The sequence below is a fragment of the Sciurus carolinensis genome, chromosome 5 (genome assembly GCF_902686445.1).
Source record: "Sciurus carolinensis chromosome 5, mSciCar1.2, whole genome shotgun sequence".
NCBI lineage: Eukaryota > Metazoa > Chordata > Mammalia > Rodentia > Sciuridae > Sciurus > Sciurus carolinensis.
In genome coordinates, this window is record NC_062217.1 from 21284414 (window position 1) to 21307349 (window position 22936).

The following is a 22936-nucleotide window of genomic DNA, read 5'->3' on the forward strand; positions in this document are numbered from 1 at the left end:
TATTTACCGGATATATAACTTTCTCTGCCTATACATGTAATGCAAGAATTTAGTGAATTCTTATTCCTATTTAGTAGAATTACCAATTAGGAACACCATGGCCAACTAGCCAACATTATAGGTCTGTGTGAAGCATGCATTCTAATCATTGTTTTGACTTTACTATCTACTACTCATAACCGTATCTACCTTGTCTTTGGTTGTTGGGTACTGATACCAAGTTCTTTTACCCCAGGTTACAATTACTCTATTGCATGTGGGACTTCCAACTCAATGGCCCCAGGTTTTGATGTAAAGTCTAGTTTACAAAAGGTAATCACAGAGATCATCAAGGACATTGGGCCTCCTCTCATCAGTTTATTTCTTAAACAATAATTGGTGAAACATGTTTCATTATAGGCAAATAAGTCCAAAATTCAAATCTAAGACTTTGAATCTCTTTGTATACATTAAACTATAGAAATCAAAGCATTTCCATCTTGTTAACTGTAGGTCACTTTTAGACCAAGTTTCAGGCAATCAAACAAGTAAACAAAGTGTTGGAGCCCTTTCTAACTTCCTGAGCTGCAATATTTAATGAGAAGAGTCAAGTTAGCTCATAACTTAGCTTAGTTATGTTCACTATAACTCCACAATTTTAATATTCATTCCAAAATATGTTCCCCAGATTTTTGTCATATAATTTGAAAATTTAACTTGTAGAAATCAATTCTTTTGGAAGATAACATATCCGCTAATGGGTCACACTTTACCCTTTACCTACAGAGACCTGTTGGAACTTTCATCTAGTAGAGACAAGATATGGTACCAGTATTCTGAGTCCCATTCTCCTGGATTTGAAGATTGAATACCCGAGAAACATCCAGGCAAGAGCAAAATGTTGTATTTAAAGGATAAGAGAGAGAGAGAGAGAGAAAAAAGAGAGAGAGAGAGAGAGAGAGAGAGAGAGAGAGAAAGAGAGAGAGAGAAAGAGAGAGAGAGACAGAGAGAGAGATTTCTCTACAGAGAAGCAGGTCCGAGTTTGTGGTCAAGGGAGTTGGGGTGTCCTACTCCTTTTATTCTTTCTTTTCATGCCCCCTCTTCCTCTTATCTTGCCCTACATGGCCAAAAGGTTGGAAAGGAGTCTTCCAGGGGTGCCTCTCCAAATCTGTCCAGAAAGGGAGAAAGGGAGCCACCCAGGAGTTACTTCATTAACAACTCTTTGTTAGGAGGAACATTCCCTGGAGGCAGATAACCTTGGCAACAGGTTGGAGGAAGGGGAAGTGCCCTGGAGATATTAACATTTTCTTTCCTTTTGAATCAGTCCCCACTTCCTGACCCAGTCATTCATTATCTATGTGGACTATCTGTCCTCCTGCCCCCCTCAACTTCACCTCATAGTTATAGGTCTAGAAATAAAGAAAGAGGTGAAAGTAGTTCATGAGGAGAATCAGCACTGTTTTACTTGGAAAATAAATCATCAGAGGACTTTACATTTTCCTCAGCAAATACAGGGTTAATCTCAGATTGTGGTGGAGAAGCTGTTTCTACAGGCAATGAAAACTCATCAGAATGTAGGGTCTCACTCTTCTCAGCTACATTGGGAGGTTCTATCCCTGTTACAAATTTAATTATCATACTTTTCAATCAATGCACTTACTTTAGGAGTAGACATCTTGAGAGGCTGTGTTATGGTTTGGTTGTGAAGTTTACCCCACAAATTCCTGTGTCAATGAAGGAAAGTTCAGAGAGAAATGATTCAATCATAAGGGCTGTAATCTAATCAGTGGATTCATATCTTTGGGTTTATGGATTCATAATTTGAATGAACTAGCTAGGTGGTGACTGTGGGAGGCTGGTGTGATTGGAGGAAATAGGTCCCTTTGGGTAGTTTTGGGGGTTTATATTTTGTCCATGGAAACTTGCTTTCACTCTGCTTCCTACCTGCCAGGTTGTGAGCAGCTTTCCTCCTCTACACCCTTCCACCAAGTTCTGCCATTGCCTCAGGCACAGTGCTATGGAGTCAGCTGAGTTCAGATGGAGTTCTGATACCATGAGCTAAAATAAACATTTTCTTCTGTAAGTTGTTCTCCTTGGGTGGAAAGCTGGAAAACACAGGTTGGAAGTTAAATTTGCATTACAATTCAGTGATCTGCACTCTAAGTTTCTAAATCTGATTTCCATCAACCTTAACCCTGCAGCTATAGGATGTAAGGGTCTCCATCAGAGCATATATAGTAGTTTCCAGAAAATTTATGGGGTGCTTGAGTTAGGAATTCAACACACTTAGTTCATTAGTTTCTTTCCAAACTTTCTTCAGCAACATTAAGAGAAACTAGCCAATCTCATTTTGTTGTTTAACAAAAGTATTCAAAAATATCCTATACAGAGTTCCTCAGATCCTTATTTCTTATAAGAGACTGCTTATCCAATGTAATAATTTGTTTATTTCTACTGCCAAATCACAACATGAACAATCAGTTTTTTCTTTACTACTGGAAATAGAATCATTAAAATATATAAAATTTATCAGATCACATAAATACCAGGTATCCCAGAACAATTTTTAAAAAAACTCATCAAAAGGAGGTTCTTCTATAACCATGCCAGTATTTTTAAAACCATGTGTTTTAAAAATATTTAAACTACAAATATGCAATTTTCAGCACATGTGAACACATTTTTGAGGGATAAAAACATTTCTAAAACAGTGGGTAACAGGTCTTTCAACATTCTTATCTTTTAAGATTACATAGTAATAGCCTGAACTTTAAAAACTTGCACATGTGAAAATAAGGTGACTTGTGTTGGCTGAGTGGGCCTGGGTAGCAAAATACTGGCAATGAATCCACTTATTTTGTCCAAGATCTTGAAAGACAGCAGTTATTAATAGACACATTTCATTTTTTTTTCAATCCCTGGGGACAAACCTGAGCCATAAAATGCAACAATAATTTGAATCAGGTTTATAGATCTAAGGAAATCAGACACAGGGAATGAAAGGATGAAAACTCCAATAATTCCATTTAAGAATTTAAATCAAAAGTATGTATATCAAACATTTGTCTTTTAGTATTTTCTACTACTATACCATGAAAATATTGCAACGGATATAATTTTTAAAAAGTCCTTAAGATTAAATTGAAGATGTATTACAGAAAACATTTCATTATAGTTTTAAAAATGAAGAGAGATTCCTAATCTTTTGGATACATCAGAATCCCTATTTTCTCAAATACATACATCACTTTCAAATTCTATTGCTAACTCAGCAAATATAATACATGGAATGCAATATTGAAAAAATTAAGATGCAGTTCCTTCTTCCCATTCCTGAAGTTAATCTTTTATATAGTTGCATTGATGCAAGTCTCAGAAATACGAATGCTATCATAATTAGATAATTATTCATAATTTTAATTATATACATGTAATTGTAATTATACATAATTTTAACTGTAGTGTAAATTGTGTAATTATACAAAATTTTAATTATATATTTGTCTTAAAATATAAGAAGTTAGAGAGAAATTATCTACTAGGCCACCCAGTCAATACTTTTCTTAGGATTTGGCTCTAGAAATCTTCTCTTAAGGATTTAGTCTTATTCCTCAAATGAATTAAATAATGAAACTGATCTTTCATGCTTAGTGATCTTATTTTATATTCAATAAGTAGCTTAAGATTTTGTTTATGTGATAAAGTCTTCTGTTATGCCTCTTGATGTCACAAGCCAAATGTTTGTTAAAGTCTACAAAGAAGTAAATCTCATTTACAAGTAGTAACGTTTAGGAATTGATACTGGCCTAGAGGATTCCCTAACTGGTGTCTTTGATGTTGAGAATAAGTTCAGAAACCTATAGATGGAGGAAGTGTGCCTCCCAACATCTTCAACTTAAAAGATTGCTGACCTAACTGCATTGGAAGTTTGCCTTTCTGGAGTCTTAAACTGATGACAAAGCTATTGGAATACTATGATGCAGATAAGGAGGTCAAATCTATGGTATCCTTACAACAAACAAAATTATATTTTCTCTGTATTCTGAGTTTAGACATCTAGATCATTTGGGCAGTTGCTTTTAACTTGAAAATAAATTGAATACATAAGTTAAAGCTTTCCAAAAGCAGTGTTAACTTTACATGATCAGCACTTTCTTAGAAAATCACCTCAGGGTTGACTGATCTTAGCAATATGTTTGCAGCATTCCTACAAGGCTGAATTGTTCTTTTGCACTGTTTCTAAGTTAGAAGTAGACACAAATCTCTCTTCAGTGGTAGGCTAGATAAATAATTTTCTCTACTTCACCTCTTTCTCTCCTTCTGTCTTTGTGTGTGTGTGTTTGTGTGTGTGTGTGTGTGTGCTGTTATTTTTATGAGTATATAGTATGTGTCTATGTGCATATGTATATGTTGATCACCGACAAAGCTATTTTCTTTTCTATAGTTGTGTTTAGGAGGTGCCTCCTAGATCTCTCTGTTGAGGAGATACATACTTTATGTACCTATATTTAAAGTAGCATTAACCATCATCCATCCAGTGATGATTCAAGCAAAATACAAGCATATGCCTTAACTTCTCAAAAAGAAAGAACAGAGAGGTGTCCTGCTTACAGCATGAATAGTGATAAATCGTAAAGTGCCTATTTTGTAATCAGAAATGTCAAATTGTTCTATTTTACTTATCAATAGACTCAACTGCTAATATATATCTGCTACAAATGGAATGCATTTTATTTGGTAGTATAGCAAGTTGCAGAGGGAAGAAAATGAGCTTTGGATTCATGATATGTTCTGTAATACTGAATGGATCATTGAATCAATTGGAATCATAGTTTATTTGTCCATTCATTAGCTGGTTATACTCTCCCTTCTAAAATTCGGTGTTTTCTCTAACCTTTATACCAGAATTCTTAGTTCAAGAAAGTTTCTCAATAAATGTTATTTTTAATTCTCTGTGTCTGTCTACCATATTCTTGTTGACACTGACTTTACATGCTCTGTCCCTCACTGATCCAGGCCTCTTACTACTATATTCTGATTGGCTAGATATGCTCAGAATGTTTACAGGGACCTTTAGTGGACATCTGTAACTGGTTGCATCTACTGTACAGCCAAGACCTGAAGATGCATATAGAAAAAAAGATAAGCCTTGGATGTGCTTGTATTATAATGCAGACTTTCGTCCTAGGATTATGCTGAATAATCGCTGAGACCATGATTATGTTTCAAAGGGAGAAATAGGGTAATATAAAATTTTACTTGTGTATTATCAAGGAAGTTATCTCCTTTTTCGAGAAAGCTTTCATTTTCCTATCCTCAAATTAGGGATAATGATAGCATCTGCTCCTTAGACGCTTTGTAAGGATGAAATTAGTTACCATTGCATGAGGCACACAGACTAAGGCTTCCTATGCAGTGAACTTTAAAGGGTTTGAACAGGAAGTGGAGTTTTTACTCTAACATTAAGCCTTCATTAAAATTTAAATGAAATAAATAAAACACGGTCTTTTTACCACATACCAATCTAATATTTCTTTTCTCAGTCTTTGAAGCCCTCTTGACTGTTCCCAAACAGTAGTGTCATCTCCATAATTTATAAAATAAGCCACTCATTTTGCCATATTCTACACAATTTTACATACTAACTAGTATGCTTTTAATTTTATAACTCAATATTATATTATAATATTTACATAGTACCCATCATATATTAAATGCCTATTAAATATTTTTCATCTACCTGAATAATACAGAACAAAGAGGTATTTGTAAATCAATTATGATTGTGGTGTATTGTTCTACACTGACACAAGCTGAGTCCAAGAGTTTTTATCTTTTTCCCTTTGTCTGATTTTCTGCAATTTTACTCTACAATTTCTTTTCTCTATACACTTGGAATAACTGTTTAAATCATGTTCATGGATTAAAGGATGCAAGTTCTAGAAGTTTGTCTCATTCACCTTGTATTTCCAGTGGTCTCTCTGAGAATCACTAATGTGTGGGTGACCTTCCAATCTGCACATTTCAGACCTACTTCCGAGGTTCCACTCCCGTATTTTCAATCCCTATTTGGTATTTTCCCATTGATATCACATAGGCATGTTACATTCATTTTGTCCAAGACATTAATCATTGTCTTCTCACTTGAACAGAATGTGTTTCCTATCATATTTGATAGCACTATCACTCATCTAATTACCCAAAGCAATTTCTCAGAAATCATTGTTTATCCTTTTTTTCCCTCTCCTTCTGAAACATACCTTGCTGTCTCTACTTTGCCAGTTCAGCTGAGAATATTTTACGGCTGTACAGTGTCTAGTGCAAATTATGAAAATGACATGCTGCTGGTCTTCAGCCTTCAGGTCTGCTCACTGTCCTGCCAATCCTCCACATTTCTGTCAATCCCTTTTATTAAATACAAATCCGTTTCTGTCACTGCCCTATTTAATTTGCTTCTTTTCCCATTTCCTACAGACTAAAAAAATAAATTCTCTGAAATATCCAGACGTATTCCATGATTCCATGTTGTTCAACATGTTTAGTCTCATACCATTTTTTTTTTTTTAAATAGTGCTTCAGGCCTTCAAACTGTGTGGAGTGTGACAAATGAGACATGTCCCATCAGACCTTCCACTCTTCACTCAGGTTTTCCTTTCATGCCATATTGATCCCTTTTACTTTGGGGAACTCCTATTCCTCCTTTAAACATGTCATTTAAAGTTTTCCAACCTCCAGATCCTTCTTAAGGCAATATGTGTAGCTCCATTGTACATTTATGCATAACTACCATGACATAATTCTGAAATTGAAAATAACATATGCACTGTAATTATTTATTTATGGGACTTTTATCTCATCTCTTTTGTAAATACTTAGAAAGCAGAAATACAGCCTTGTGCTTGGCATTGTATTTGAAACTTGCCATAGAATAGGGATTCAATAAGTGTTGGTTCAATGTATTGGTAATATCTCTCTGACTCAAAACTAAAAAAAGAAAGCTAAGAAAGGGGAAAGGACTACAGAATAGTCGTCCCGTGTCTAACTGGGACATTGTTTAATAAGTCCACCTAAAGACTATTTATTACTTTTGAAAATTTACCTATGCTTGATTTTGCAATGTACTATTGGTTTGCAACCCTAATACTCTGCATTTGTGTGTTCACCTGGAGATTTCTATTCAGGAGAAGAGCTAACCCCAGTAGTTCCCAGTAGTTGTAATTGCATTGTCCTGTAGGATATTAGCCTGTTTTGTACTTAATATAAAAACAGTAAGAAATGATCCTCAGATTATAGCAGAATGTTTCAGGCCACAGAATGGATGAGGACTTTGCCATGTAGCAACTATTTAGGTGCTACCATTTCGTGCTTTGAATTCTGATAGCTAGTCAATCAAAGCACACTGAGTTCATATTTCTTTTAAGTTAATTGCTGATTTTTTTGTGTGTGAACTACAAAATACATCACTTCTGAATTATAGCACAGAACTACAGGAATTCTGGAATAGAATGCTCCCACTATGGAGGTGAAGCCCTTTTAATTACTCTCTGATAATATCGCAAATAAGTGAGTCTTGTTCTGTCATTGGGATGATAAATAAGAATATAATGATAAAAAATATTGTTTCTACTTTCATTCCTCTTTTCCTTACACCAATTTTTTATCTTCTTTATAAGGTAAAATTCAATGATTCTCAAAACTAAAATTGGAATTAATCTCCTTTTCATTTTTCTTCTTCATATTCTGGAAACAACTCTGTTAATATAAATAAACATTAGGGGAAAATTTATTCATAAGACAACACAAAGTTGACTGAAATATTCGGTTGAAGTAGTTTTTTTTCATAATTTGGTATATATGATGTCCAAATTCAACTTCTTTTTTTAAAATTTTGATTCATTGTATGCAAATGGGGTACAACTGTTGTTTCTCTGGTTGTACATGACAAGTTCAACTTCAAATACACTTTTTTAACCTTTATAACAAAGGACAGAATTTGATGACAAATTGTGGATGACTAGAAACAATTAATATAAAACAACGTATGACATCGAGACCTAATGATAATAAAGATTCTTATTAAGACATTCAACAACTACAGTTTTGGCTATCTTGTTAATCTCTTTGTCTTGCCATATTAATTTTGACTGATATTTAAAAAGAGTTTAATAAATCATATTCAAGCAACACATCTTAGGAATAAAGCTGTTTTATTCCAATTTTACAGATATAATTGAGACATGAAGTTATCATTTCAAAAATTCAATATTATGTGTAAAAAGCAATATACTATAAGGTTAATATTAATTTTTATAAAGTTTTAAAAAACTGAAAAATACATGAATAAATAAACAACAGACATTTATCTGAAATATTTTAAATGATATATTATTTATGTAGTTAATAATATTCTCAGAAATCTCAGCTCAGATTTTAATTGGGCCCCAAACTTCCTCAGAATTCCCTAGACTGCTTAGGAGAAGGTATAAGGAAGAAGCCAATTCATAGCTGAGCAGAGCATCCAGGGAGAGCCTGTACCTGGATCAATAAGATGTCACAGTCACCCAGATCACATCCTGTCAAAAGGTCCTCACACACTAGTAATGAAAGAAAACCTCTGTCAGTAGCAGTCATGGACTTGTTGTACACTTTTAATAGAGCAATTCTGAGATTACGATGTGCACAGAATCTTACTTAAAATGGCTCAAATGAGTTCACCCATCTCAGGCAAGGCTACCGTTGAATTATGAAAGGCTTTCCACACATGCACTGAATTTTAGACTCCAGATATATTTAAATGTCACCTTCCTAATGTCTTTTTAATTCTGTGAACCAGGTCTTCTCCAAAAATCATGGATAAGAATGGCAAGTGCATTCTGTAAATGAACATCTGAAAATTCAACTTCTCCTATTCTTTCATTCCTCTTTTCAAGTCTACAATTTAAGATTTCATCTTATCTTTCCAAAATGCAAATTTATTTATTTTTCTGGGTAACAAAACTGCTCACTGAGTGGATGACCATAGATGAAGAGCACTGTATTTGATACCTGGGAGGAACTTAGTTGCCCAAAAGCTAAGTAAGAACTAAAAACTCATAGATTCAAACATGATAAACTATTAGGATTTCTAAACATAAATTCTGCAGTATTTCAAGACTAATATCTTTAATAGGTAGTGATTTCATTAGAAAATTAAAGTACAAGTTGCTAAAATTAATGCAGAATACAGATGTTCAAAAAGTAAATCCAATAAGAAATACATAATTAGATTTATTTGGAAAACATATTCAAATTAGTTTTAGAGAAAATATGGTAATACTTTGATTAGTAATCAATAAAATCAGAGAAAATAGAGGTAAATAAAGTGAAATATTTGGACACAAGTATGTAACAAAAGTGTTAAAGATGAAATATGGATTTGAATTATCCAAATGGTGTGCCAGGTTGTGCTCTTAAGATACGTTTCTGCCTTGAAACACATCCACTGGACTCTGAACATGCCATTTTTCCCTCAAAATTCATGTTCTCTTTGTTGAGAAAACTGAGAAAGAGATGACCAAAACTGATGGTTCATAATTTTCAGAAATAAATATTTGTAGTTAAACAGAAAGAGAAAGCTTTTGGGTGGTGGATTGTGTGTTTTGTCTCAGAAGACCTTCAGATATCTGGTTCATCTATTTTCTCTAGGTCTCTTCTCCAGATTCTTCTGGATAAAAATAACACTCTGTGTTACAATCACAAATAACGGCATGACTGAAGATGAGAAAAATGCAATATACCTTTCTTGATTAATAAATTATGCAAATTTTGCTTAGCTGAAGTCACTTTCTACATTAATATTTTCCTAAAGTTTATGAGTTAATATGCAGCAGTAATCTCCATAAGAGCAATACTTATTTTAATTCATATATATTTTGACACTATCCTACCTCCTGCATGGTTCAATCCCTTAAATACCGTTACTTGATGATATTCATGTAAATGCCTTACAAAGAAAAAATAAGTAGAAAAAATTACTTCCTAAATTTCTGTATAGCTACAAGATTGGAATAAACAATTTTTCCTTAGCAACTTAAACCTACATCATTTTTTATTATTTCAGCATTTTTAATTATTAATTTTTATTAATATTTTATTATTAATTTTTACCAATATTTTTATTATTAATTTTTATTAATTTAAGCATTTTTATTATTAATACATTTGTGTGAAAGCATATTACATTGATTGCTAAGGAAGGTGATGTTGTCAATAGATGCAGAGTTCCAGAAATGTGAATTTTTACATTGTTGTAAATGAACACTAATGTAGAACTATGTACATATTTCCTGAATTGACTTTCTAAATCAGGAAATCCAAAGTATGATTGACATCTTTAAGAAAGGAGAAACTGATTGACTAATAAATATTCCCTGCTGGCACTGAGAAGTTATTAGTCATCATTTCCCCCACTGAAATGTGTGAAAATACCTAGTAAATTCCCTCGCACATATTAATTGCCCAAAAATGCCTAGAAAAACCTCCATTGCAATCAACTTATTCTGCTGGAATTTCAGACATCATATCACAAGAAGATATCCACCTGCCTGTTCCAATAACCCATTTGTAAATTTAGTGGGTCTGAAAATATTTAACAATAGATACAGAACAGAAACAGACAAAAGATATTCTACTAAAGATATTGCCTATGCACTGAAATAAGATCCCCGAAAAATTTTTTAGTATCAAGTGTTAGCAAGGACTTCCTGGGGGTCCTCAGGGAGAAGCAAGATTGATGAGATGAGAGTAGTACAGACCTGGAGCAGCATATATTTTCTAACCTGCAGGGGAATGAATTTCGATCATTTAACAAATGTCAGGTTATATTAGTTCATAATGACTTAACAGGTACTCTGTTACACATAGAGACCATCTTTATGTATCTCTATGTATTTATCTAGCTAATTTGTGAACTACACATGTATACCAATTTTATCTTAACTAAATCATATACTATAACTAGAAAGAGCTTCAGTTAATATAAGCTTTATTATTAGAAAACTTGAATTTTATTGGTCATTTCATACTTGGTAATGAAACTTAAATTAGGTAAGTCACTTTATATTTTGCATTTAAGTTTTATCATTTGAATTACCATGATAAAATAATACCTCCTATATATTATGAGATTAAAAATCTATTACGATTACATAGGACATAGCTAAATAGTAAAACTTTATATACTATAAAGCAAAATGTTCACATGTTAGTTAAGTCATTCAAAACAACTTTATGTGAATCCCTGTTAACTTTTACTATCCCCAAAACTCTTTGAAGTTATGACACTTTTTAATTACCACTTAGTAAGTAAACACATAAATAAACAGGCTTCTCAAGATTGTACAGCTAGTAAGTGGCAGGACTAGTGAAGACTTCAGGTTGTCTCAAAACTCCAGATTAATTATTCTGCCTATCATTTATGCAATCATGCAATGAGAACATATTGAAACATTGTACATAAACAAAGAATAAACTAAAAATTAAATTTAAACTATTATTTCAATTGGAAAATCAATGTATTTATACTGCTGAGTGTATTCAGTATTAATAATTGATAGAAGAATTAGGCAATCAGGAAGTATATAAAGATTTGAGCAACTCCATCAACCTACTTGATCTATTTGACATTTATGGAAAGTTTCATCTAAAAAGAGGTGAATTTTCATAGTTTACTAGTGCAAAAACAAATTTCTGAAGAGAGACCATATTTTGGGTTTCAGTTTAATTTAAATGTTCAATTTATTTCTAAATACTTATCAATATATATTTAAATAGGACATTAATATACAAATCCAACACCGAGGTTGGACTCCAATGCTCAGCCCTCCTCCCCACACCAAGGTCAGGGCCGGTAGCCGAGCCTGCCTGCCTGCCTCTACTGCTGAGGGACACTGCACTTGCCTCCATGCTGACTCAGTGCATCCTTGCTGGGGCTCTGCAGCTTCTTTGGAGGCCAGTGCAGGCATTTTAAATTATTCCTGAGGGCATAGCCATCATCATTGGAAGGGAGGCTCTCTTCCTGAGACACCTACAGGAGACAGGAGGCCCTTTGACAGGTACCTCTATTTACTTACTTACATATCCTACACCCTTTCCCCATCCTCTTGTTCACAACTAGAAATATTGTAAATAGTAATTGAACTGATCCTGTTTATTTTAAAAATGTTAAAGTCTTTAGAGGGGCTATCAGGTTCAGGGCTACATTTTCTTTGTATTGATTTCTATTTGTATTGATCTCCCCTTCAAAGAGAGTTAGTGGAGAACTGCAGGGTTATAATAAGCCTGCAAGGGGTGGGGGAATCTTCAGCGTCTGTGATCTTCATTGCTAGAGGGGAATATATAGAAACAATATGAAAAACCAGGGGAAGAAGGTGTCCCTAACAAACCAAGATGCTATTGTGATAGACTCCAATGACAGCATGGCAGTAGAAATGACAGAAAAAGAATTTTGGAATCTGTATGATTAAAATGATCGGTGAAGCAAAACACGAAATAAGAGAGCAAATGCAGGCAACACATGACCATTCCAGTAGACAGTTAAAAGAGCAAATGCAAGAAGCAAAAGAACACTTTAATAAAGAAATAGAGATTCTGAAAAAAAAAAAAAACAAAAACAAAAACAAAAACAGAAATACTTGAAAGAAACAATAAACCAAATTAAAAACTCAATAGGAAGCATCACCAACAGAATACACCTCCTGGAAGACAGAATCTTAGACAATAAAGACAAATATTTCATCTTGAAAATAAAGTTGAGCAAACTGAGAAGATGTTAAGAAGTCATGAACAGAACCTCCAAGAGTTATGGACTATCATGAAAAGACCGAATTTAAGAATTATTGCGATTGAGGAAGGCACAGAGACACAAACCAAAGGCATAAACAACCTGTTCAATGAAATAATATCAGGAAATTTCTCAAACCTGAAATATGAAATGGAAAATCAAATACAAGAGGCTTACAAAACACCAGGTGCACAAAACTACAACAGATCCACACCACGACACATTATAATGAAAATACCTCACATACAAAATAAAGATAGCATTTTAAAGGCTGCTAGAGAAAAGCATCAGATTACATATAAAGGGAAACCAATATGGATATCAGCAGATTTCTCAGCCCAGACACTAAAAGCAAAAAGGGTCTGGAACAATATATTTCAAGCTCTGAAAGAACACGGATGCCAACCAAGAATACTATAACCAGCAAAACTAATCTTCAGATTTGACAATGAAATAAAATCTTTCCACAATAAACACAAGTTAAAAGAATTTACAAATAGAAAGCCTGCCCTGCAGAACATTCTCAGCAAAATATTTCATAAGGAGGAAGTGAAAAACAATAATACAAGTCAGCAAAGGGAGGAACTACCCTACAGGAAAAGCCAATCAAAGGACAAGTAAAAAACCAAAAATAAGCCAAAATGACCAGGAATACAAATCATATCTCAATAATAACCTTGAATGTCAATGGCCTAAATTCAATAATCAAAAGACATAAACTAGCAGATTGAATTAAAAAAAAAAAAAAGACCCAACAATATGCTTCCTTCAAGAAACTCATCTCATAGAAAAAGACATCCACAGACTAAAGGTGAAAGGATGGGGAAAAACATACCATGCACATGGACCCAGTAAAAAAGCAGGGGTCTCCATCCTCGTATAAGATAAAGTGGACTTCAAACCTCAGTTAGTCAGAAGGGATAAAGAAGGCCATTTCATACTGCTTAAGGGAAGCATAAAAGAGCAAGATATAACAATTTTAAATATTTATGCCCCAAACAATGGAGCATCTATGCATATCAAACAAACCCTTCTCAATTTTAAGAATCAAATAGACCAAAACACATTAATAGTGGGGGACTTTAACACACGACTCTCACCACTGGGTCGATCCTCCAAACAAAAACTGAACAAAGAAACTATAGAACTAAATAATACAATCAATGATATAAACTTAATGGATATTTAAAGAGTATTTCATCCATCATTCAGCAAATATACTTTCCTCTTAGCAGCTCATGGATCCTTCTCAAAATAGACCATATGCTATGCCACAAGGAAGCCAATAGAAAATACAAAAAAATAGGGATCCTACCCTGTATCCTATCAGACCATAATGGAATGCAATTAAAAATGAACGATAAAGTAACAAAAATTACTCATACACCTGGAGACTAAATAATATGCTATTGAATGATGCAATGATAACATAAGATATCAGGGAAGAAACAAAAAAGTTCATAGAAGTAAATGAGAAAAATGACAAAACATATCAAAATCTCTGGGACACTATGAAAGCAATACTAAGAGGAAAGTTCATTGCATTGAGGTCATACATTAAAAAAATAAAAAGTCAACAACTAAATGACCTAACATTATACCTCAAAGCCCTAGAAAAAGAAGAATAGATCAACACCAAAAATAGTAGAAAACAGGAAATAATTAAATTCAGAGCTGAAATCAATGAAATTGAAACTCAAGAAACAATTCAAAAAATTGACAAAAAAAAGCTGGTTCTTTGAAAAAGTAATCAAAACTGATAAACCCCTAGTCACACTAACAAAGAGAAGGAGAGAGAAAACTCATATTACTAGAATTCATGATGAAAAAGGAAAGATCATGACAGACACCACTGAAATACATAACATAATTAGAAGCTTCTTTGAAAATCTATACTCCAACAAAACAGAAAATATTGAAGACATCGAAAAATTTTTAGAGACATATGATCCTCCCAAACTGAATCAGGAAGACATACACAATCTAAACAGATCAATTTCAAGCATGGAAATAGAAGAACCCATCAAAAGCCTACCAACTAAGAAAAGCCCAGGACCAGATGGATTCTCAGCCAAATTCTACAAGACCTTTAAAGAAGAACTGATATCAATACTCCTCAAAGTATTTCAGGAAATAGAAGAGGAGAGAACCCTTCCAAATTCATTCTATGGCGCTAGTATCACTCTGATACCAAGACCAGACAAAGACACATCAAGGAAAGAAAACTTTAGACCAATATCCCTGATGAACATAAATGCAAAAATCCTTAACAAAATACCGGCAAATCACATACAAAAATATATTTTTAAAAAAGTGCACCATGATAAAGTGGGGTTTATCCCAGGGATGCAAGGTTGGTTCAATATCCAGAAATCAATAAATGTAATTCACCACATCAATAGACTTAAAGTTAAGAATCACATGATTATTTCAATTGGTAATGGGAAAACATTTGATAAAATACAGCACCCCTTCATGCTTAAAACACTAGAAAAAATAGGAATAGTGGGAATATACCTCAATATTGTAAAGGCTATTTTTATGCTAAGCCCACAGCCTACATCATTCTTAATGGAGAAAAACTGAAAGCATTCCCTCTAAAAACTGGAACAAGACAGGGATGCCCTCTTTCACCACTTCTATTCAACATCCTCCTTGAAACACTTGTCAGAGCAATTAAAGAAATTAAAGGAATACAAATAGGAAAAGAAGAACTAAAGCCATCACTATTTGCTGATGACATGATCCTATATTTAGAAGATCAAAAAAACCCCACTAAAAAACTTCTAGAACTAATAAATGATGTGAAATCAATACATGTAAATCTAATGCATTTCTATTCATAAGTGACGAATCCTCTGAAAGAAAAATTAGGAAAACCACTCCATTCATAGTAGCCTCAAAAAAAAAAAAAAAAAAGAAAGAAAAAAAGAGGTGAAAGACCTCTATAATGAAAAATACAGAATATTAAAGAAAGAAATTTAAGAAAATCTTTGAAGATGAAAAGATCTCCCATGTTCTTCATAGGCAGAATTAACATTGTCAAAATGGCCATTCTACCAAAGGTGCTATACAGATTCAATACAATTCCAATTAAAATCCCAATGACATTCCTCATAGAAATAGAGAAAGCAATCATGAATTTCATCTGGAAGAAGAGACCTCAAATAGCCAAAACAATCCTGAAGAGAAAAAGTGAAACAGGAGTATCACAATATCAGATATTAAACTATACTACAGAAGAATAGTAACAAAGACAGCATGATATTGGCACCAAAAGAGACAGGCAGACCAATGGTACAGAATAGAAGACAGAGAGACAAAACCACATAAATAAAGTCACCTCATACTAGACAAAGGAGCCAAAAACATACAATGGAGAAAAGATAGCCTGTTCAACTTATAGTGCTGGCAAAACTGGAAATCCATGTGCAGTAAAATGGAACTAAACCCCTGTCTCTCACCCTGCACAAAACTCAACTCAAAATGGATCAAAGACATAGGAATCAGAGTAGAGACCCTGCACCTAATAGAAGACAAAGTAGGCCTGAATCTTCATCATGTTGGCTTAGGATCAGACTTCCTCAACAAGACTCCCAAAACACAAGAAATCAAAGCAAGAATCAATAAATGGGATGGACTCAAACTAAAAAGTTTTTTCTCAGGAAAGGATACAATCAAGAAAGTGACAAGAGAGTCTAGAGAGTGGGAGAAAATCTTGTCCACATGTACTTCAGACAGAGCACTTACCTCCAAAATTTATAAAGAACCTACAAAACTTTACAACAAAAATATAAAGAACCCAATCAATAAATGGGCCAAGGACCTGAACAGACACTTTACAGATGAAGACACACAGGAGATTAATAAATATTTGAAAAAGTGTTCAACATCTCTAGTAATTAGAGAAATGCAAATTAAAACAACTCTAAGATTTCATCTTACTCCAATTAGAATGGCAATTATCAAGAACACAAACAATAATAGATGTTGGTTTGAATGTGGGGGAAAAGGCACACTTTTACATTGCTGGTGGAGTTGCCAGTTGGTGCAGTCACTCTGGAAAGCAGTATGGAGATTCCTCAGAAAACTTGCAAAGGACCCACCTTTTGACCCACTTATCCCATTCCTAGGTTTATACCCAAAGGACTTAAAATCAGCAAACCACAGTAACACTACAGTAACACAGCCACATCAATGTTTATAACAGCTCAGTTCACAATAGCTAGATTGTGGAATCAACCTAGGTGCCCTTCAACAGATAAATGGATAAAGAAACTCTGGTATATATACACATTGGAATATTATTCAGCCATAAAGAATAATAATATTATGGCATTTGCAAATAAATGGATGGAATTGGAGAATATCATGCTAAGTGAAATAAACCAAGCCCAAAAAATCAAAGGCCAAATGTTTTCTTTGATAAGTGGAGAAAGATATATAATAGGGGTGGGGTGGTGGGGAATGAGAGAATAATGGGGGAACTTTAGAATATGTAGAAGGAAATGTAAAGGAAGGGGGCTGTGAAAGATGGTGGAATGAGACAGACACCATTATCCTATGTACATGTATGATTACACGAATGGTATAAATCTACATTGTGTACAACCATAGAAATGAAATGATGTACCCCATTTGTGTACAATGAATCAAAATGCACTGTGTATAAAATAAAAAAATAAATAAATAATTTTTAAAGATGTTATTGTAATTATTTTGTGTGTTCAAACATCATTTATTTTTACCTGTATTTTTATCTTAGGCATAGAGATCTAATTTGTAATTTATTTTACTTTAGCATATTGAAGACACACTTTATTATTTCATTATTTTTAGGATCCACCAATTAAAGTGATATGTCAACTAACATTCTCAGTGTTGATCCTTCATAGAAAAAATTTTTTTTCAATTAAATGATCTTCATATCTTAGTTTCTGCGGTTTGATTTTGTTTCTATGTGCTGTTTTCATTGTACATAAATTTTCTTGGTATCTGAAGAGTATTTTGAATATGCAGGTTGGTATATTTCATCATTTTAGAAAAACAGTGATCAGTTATATTTTCATTGTCTCTTCTTCTGCATTGTTTTTACCATATCTTCAGTGCACAGTAATTATTTTTATTTTACTTTATATTATTTATTTTTTGTAGCACTGTGTTCTTTTAGATTTTTCCATGCCCAACTTGTCTTTTATTCTGTTCATTATATATATATATGTATATATATATATATATAATATCTATCTATCTATCTATATATATATAAAACCTATCTATCTATCTATCTATATATATATAGTATCTCTTGGCTCCAATTTTGATAGTTTTATACACAGTCTTTGTTTCACTTATTCCATTTTCTGTTTTCACTATTCTGCTTTTTAAACTCTAAATTGAGGTATTAATTTTACAAAGTTTACTTTAGACACTTTCTATTTTAATCTTATCTAGAAATCTCATAACAAATTTATAATCTGATGACTATAAGTATTTATAGATGTATGTATAGATAATGTGAATGATTTTTAGTTTGCTTTTTATATCTTTGAATTATTTTTATTCTGCCTATTATTTTGATCTAATGCTAAATATCATATATGAAATTTTTAGATTCCACAGTGGACAATGTTGTCCTATTCCTAAAGGATTCACCATTATTCTTCTAAGCAATGTAGTGAAATTGACTGGCTTTCTTACCCCAACTAGTTGCCGAGGTTAATGCATTCTAGATTTTTGTTTTGGTAAGGTTCAGTCTATGTTTGTTTTACAACAGTTCCTTGAAATTGTTCCAGCTGAATTTTTAACTGAGGACTACTTCTATTCATTGGAGACATTCGAATGTGTCCTTCAACTAGATACTACAGAAAGAGACACTCTGCTTTTGAACCGTCTTGTCTGACTTATTTAATCCCATGCTACACGCACACTAAGTCTTCAGAAATGCTGACTTTGTGTTTGGTGATCTTCATGTATCTAATTTTGTTACTCCAAGCTCAAATGATGAACAGAATCTCTGCTTTCTCTGCCCCATGCATTGACTGCATATGAACATGTTAGAATTTTTGAATTTTAGCCCTTGACTAGGATAAGAAATCATCCTTAGGGAAAGAGCAGTTGCAGGTGTTCCACTTACATTAAATACAGAGTTCATCTGAGAGTCTGTATGCTCACCGAAACATTTCCCACTAGCCTTAAGGACCTAGGGGAAAATCCACTGTTTTACACAAGTTTCAGATTAGCTTCTATGTCATCCACCTCATATGGGTTCAAAAATAAATAATTTTTCAAGAGAAAAAACTGGCTTAAGGTTGGGGTCTCTAGTTCCCATTTGTGTCACTTACATGGGATGACAAGAACTCTGTTGGTTGTCTCTTCTGCAGCAATGGCTCACTATGCCCAACTTTTAAATCTGCTCTCCTTTCAGACCCAGTATTTAAACATTCACCCAGGAATTTAAAAAAAAAAAAAATCCATATGTGATTAGTAAATTCTCCTGAGAACCAGTGCTTCTGCAGTTTATTCCCATTCAGGATACTTTAAAATATGTTTCCCAGACATACGGAAGTTGTGTTTGGGTTGGCTTCCCCTTCCTTTCCCCTTGCTTCTCCTTCCCTTCCTTTCCTGACATTGCCACTAGGGGCAGTGTTTTATCAATAATTATTTTTATAGAAAAAAAATTCCCTAAAATCCATCTCTTAAGCTCTTAAAAACATGAGTTAGATATAATTCCTCTTAAAATATAGAGTTGTTTTATATTCTTTGACCATGAACCTTGGCTGACAAAACTTAAATTGAATTAAGTAACTTTTCATATTGACACAGTAAATAAATAGCTTTTGGATTTTAATTGGGAAACCCATTTGTTTTTCTTAACACATAGTTAAATGGCATTCATGGTTCGGTAAATTACATCACTAACAGATTGCTTTCTCCCATTAAAAAATACAACAAATAGATGTATCTTGCAGATGACATTACACTGAATTCCTGCATTGGCATTTTTAACAAATCTCATTGGACATATTGTTTATTTTATCTGAGATAATATGGAATAAATTACCCAAAAATATAAATAATATACCAGTCTTCACAAGAAGTTTTATCCAGTGTAAAAGTTCATTGTATCTCACTGATGCTTACATTTTCTCAAAACTAACATAGGTCCTATGCCTAGTCTTTCAATTATTGATACCATTATTATAATGGGAATCTGAATTTTGTTAATAACAGACAGAAGAAAATACTTATGAGATTTATAATTAAACTAAAATAATATATAATTATGTATAATAATACATCAACATATCAGTTTAATTAAAACACAAAAATGTGATTAGATATGCTTCAAAACTAAAATTTGGCTTTCAGCCAGAAGGGGGCTTTATTTTTTGTATTTAAATATATGTGTAAAAATTCTACTAAGCAAACTACAGTTTATGAACCATTAAAGTAATTTTAATATTCAGTATAGCCAATCAGACTGTACACAAATAGCTGGAGACACCATCAGTTCACCAAGAGTTTATCATGCCAATACCAAAACATAATGCAGAGTTTGTTAATTCCTTATTGACACAGGAGATCAGCTGGCTGAACTTGTTTTATAATCTTATTTATCAATTATTCTTTTCAAAGATAGTGAGAAATTTTAAAGTAAGTCAGCAATTTCAACTTTACTCATGTCTGGCAAACATTTAAAGCTAAGTGAGAAATACATGATATGTTGAATTTTGCATGAAGGAAATATCATATGATAAACCAGACTTTCTCTTGATGAAAAATAAAGGTTAAATATTGATCATCGTTATTGTTCTTCATAACAATATTCTTGATCATATAAAACACATTTTTCTCAATGAAAATCTGTTTGTTAATAAAAACTATCTTCATTCCATTGTTTGAGCACATTTTATAAAATTTTATTCCAATTTTGTGAAAATTTTCAAAAATTTGGTAGTCAAAATAGAACAATTTTATGATTTGATTCACATGATTCCCAAAATACTTAGGAATATATATACATACATATATATTTTATTCACACACACACACACATTGCAAACTACATACTGAGATACACTAGAAACATAAATAAAAAATATTTTTAAAATTTCATTTTTACAGAAATTGGGCAATAGTTTCAGGAAAGTTCCAAATCCAGTAGACATTGTGTTTGAAAGGGGCAAGTTGGTTATAGAACTTGTGTGAAAGTGTAATGGTCAAAGCAACTTTAAGCAAGTAAAGCAAAACTGATGTACTTAATCTACTAAAATTTAAGACATACAAAGCAGTAAAAAATTAAGAAACTATAGAATGGGTGAAGCAAATGATGTATAGATCAATAAAACTGATGAGATCCAGAAATAGACTCACAGACAAACTCAACTGCTTTTTGACAGTTACCACATAAGTCAATTTGGAAAAGAAAGTCTTTTATTTTTATTTTTTGGTACTAGGGATCGAACCTACGAATGCTCCACTACTGAGCTACATCAGTCCTTTTAGTTTTACTTGAAGGTAGCGTCTCATTAGGTTACTGAGGCTGGCCTTGAATTTGCAATCTTCGTACCTGTCTCCTAAGTTGCTGGGATTACAGGTATGCACCCTGCCTGAGTTGGAAAATAATTTTTTCTGAAAAGAGTACCATAATGTAAAAAAAGGACAACAAAACTTAGTCTATATCATACCTAATTCTGTTTTCAAATTTGATTATTACCATAGGCATGAAAGCTAAAAGTGAAATCTGCTAGAGGAAAACATAGGGAAGTCTTTTGTATACTTGGGTTTCTTGTATAGGAAACAAACAGAATAAATAATAAAATTAAGAAAAATAACCAAAGCTTCAACAAAATGAAAAAAATATTTTTTTTTCTGAACAAAATAAAGAACAAACCATAAAAAGCAAGAAAATAATTTCAACTAATATTATAATTGGCAATAAGATGTCAAGCTGATGAATGCTGAGGGATGTAAGATGTCATTACCATATTGTAAAAATTAGTTTCTTATAATGTCAGTAAATGTTTATCATAAATTCTAGAAATATCCCTACCAGGTATTTAACAAAAAGAAATGAAAATATTATATTCTAGTCAAATGCTTGTGCATTCATAATAGCTTTAATCATAATGATGCAATTTATAAATGATACAAATTAGGTAAACAAAACAAAATACATTGTATTCATACAGTTGCATATTAGTCAGTCATAAAAGGGAATGAACTGTTGGTACAGGAAACACTGGTATTTATCTCAAGGGAAAGAGACTCAACGAAAAGGAGTCAATCTCAAAAGATCACATAGTCTATGATACCAATTGTGTGATATTGTTAAAATAACAAAACTATGTAGAACATAGTAGTGATTTCCAAGAGACAGGGATGGTGGGGTGAGGGTATAATTATAAAGAAGTACAATGAGAAATTTCTTTATGGTGATAAAATGATTATGTATCTTTATTTGGGGGATAGTTATATAAATCTATACATGGGGGAAATTATATAGAACTACATACATGTATTTTAGTGTATGACCATAATTAGTGGGAACATAATATGATGGGTACTCTTTGGTTCTGATGTATCGCTACTTGTCAAGGTTTTGATGTCCTGCTACATTCACATAGGAATCACCTGTGCAAGAAGCAGGGTGAAGCATTAGCAGGACTTAATGTGATAAGTGGGGATGACACTCAGCAACATGAATGAGTCTCAAAAGTCTGTGGAAGGAAAGAAACCAGTCACCAAAGGCTGCATGTCATAGGAATCCATTTCTATAAAAAGGCAAATTAATTCTAGTGACAGAAACAAGATCAGCATTCACACGGGCCAATGACAGAAAGAAATAGAGACTGCAAAGGAGTACAAGTGAGCTTTGCGGGTGACAGAAATGTTCTGTGTCTTGATTTTGGTGCTGGTTCCATAGGTTCATACATCTCTTAAAACTCACTGACTGCGCACTTTTCAACGATTCAGTTTATCACATGTGAATTATTCCTCAATAAAATTGATCAGGCAGAATGTAGGAGGAAGGGAGAGGGCAGTGAGGTGTTTCAATTATACCTTCATTGCAGATGCAGTGTTTACTTCTTGAGGGCACATTGCACTTTTCTGTTCACATTTGTGTCTGCATGT